The 1,758-nt window shown below is 44.8% G+C and overlaps 1 long non-coding RNA gene across 1 annotated transcript; it reads left to right on the top strand.

Annotated features, from left to right (window-relative positions):
• Window positions 1-711: 711 nt before the first annotated feature.
• Window positions 712-1,532, top strand: LOC310695068. The gene is made up of 2 exons (XR_014519910.1): window positions 712-903; window positions 1,086-1,532. It is a non-coding gene; the product is annotated as an uncharacterized lncRNA (long non-coding RNA).
• Window positions 1,533-1,758: the final 226 nt, after the last annotated feature.

Below are 1,758 nucleotides of genomic sequence, written 5' to 3'. Positions count from 1 at the left end.
ATATGTTTGCTTTAAAGAAAGCCCTCCAAATTGAATTCAGTGGACATCAGCCTCAAAGGGAGCTTCCTTAAGCAAAGTCCGCCATTGGTGCATCTAGCTCAATATTGCCTAGACTTTCACCCTGCAACTTCCCCAAAATGCATTATGAGCAGCAGTGCCCTTGCAAAGGAGCTGCCCACAGTACTGAATCCTCCACTTTACTACTTGAGAATGGAGGATTCAATCCTGCTGGGGATGGGAGGTAGAAAGACAGAATGTAAGATTTTAGTTCATTTATTCCAAAGTAATGAAGTTCTATATTGAAAATAATTTTTAAAAGCATCTTTTGAGAAACCATTCAGTTGCAATACTAGGCTGCATTCAGAAAGGTGACATCCATCTGTCTTGGGAGACAATGGCACAGTCTGCCTTTGAGGATGAAGTCAAACTGTTTGAATCTTACATCCCCTGCTATGGCTGTAGAGACCAATACGGGAGAGACATGTTTTGTTTCAACTGGGGCAGATGAAGGCATGGGGTTTTGCTGCTGCAGATCCACCACGGCATTGATTCTGTCTGTGCCCCTCCCAGCAGCCATCCCTCCCTTGGTCACTTCTAAGGATACATAACCTGCCTGCATTCAGTGTTCCCAATGTTTCCGGCCCAGGTGATATCCCTGTTTGATTTGTTCTTTCTCAAAATGTAAAAGCCACGAGAAAAACTGCACAACCAGCAAATTCCACTTTTCTCCTTCAAACCAAAAATTGTTGCACTAAACCACAGATGGGAGCCTTTTTTATTTGCATGGTGGAAGTTTTCTTTTTGATCCTGTCGCTGCAATCTCACTCAGGACAAGTGCTGACAGCGAGGAGAAAGACCAGCAGCAGAGTCGGGGACTGAAAAGTCAGCCTTAGCCATTGCCTGGTGGTGCCAACCCCTGGGAAGTCACCAACACCACAAAGGCAATGCATGAAATGGTTCCGTGTCGCATTTGGGACTCTTGCCTTTGGTCTTTGCTTCCCTGTACTTGCCACCTTTGGAGACGACACACTTAGCCTCCAGCAGAGGCCAAGATGAGCTCCTTCCCCTTTAGTATGTGGTTAAAGAGAGACGATCCCCTGCGGCAGCTCCATTGTTTGTGCCGAAGATACCGGATGCTGGAAGGTGCCTCTCCCTGGGCTTTGGTCCTCTGCTTATAGCCTGGCTGTCTTTAGTTTCTCTTGGTATCTCCACAGATCCCGGTGTCCTCGTGAGCAGTCGATTTAAAAAATCTCTCCTTTCCTTTGTCCATGATGTGTTTTTGATGAGTTTCACTCCACTGCCTTCGGTCTCATTTTGCCAATATATCTAATGTAGGAAATGTTTCTCCTCTGCCCCCCCCCCCAAATGTGTCACTTAAGCCAATGTGTTACAAGGCCTTTTGATGTTCTAGGGAGACCTTTGAATGCTGCACACATACATTGTCACTTGCGTTTATAGCCCTCTGCTGACAAGGGGCTGTGGTTTTTGCTTTGACTCTGTTCTCGTTCTTTGAATTAAAAGCTTAGAATTGATTTTTATTTTTTTTAGTAAAAGCCACTTCTGGAAACCTAGTCCTATCTGGTTTAGCATTCTTATTCATGTTAGTAGCTTCCAGAAAAATAAAAATAACTCTGTAACTCTGTTAAGCTGGAAAATCTCTGAAGTTTTACATTGTAATTTTCCAATTGTAATCTTCCCCTTTTTTGGGGGGGGGGAGCCTAGAACTCTGTTCACTCCCCAGATGCTCCCCTGGACTCG

The sequence above is a fragment of the Podarcis liolepis genome (assembly GCF_965112155.1).
Source record: "Podarcis liolepis genome assembly, chromosome: 15".
In the NCBI taxonomy this organism is placed as follows: Eukaryota; Metazoa; Chordata; class Lepidosauria; order Squamata; family Lacertidae; genus Podarcis; species Podarcis liolepis.
This window is presented reverse-complemented; position numbering and strand designations above follow the sequence as displayed.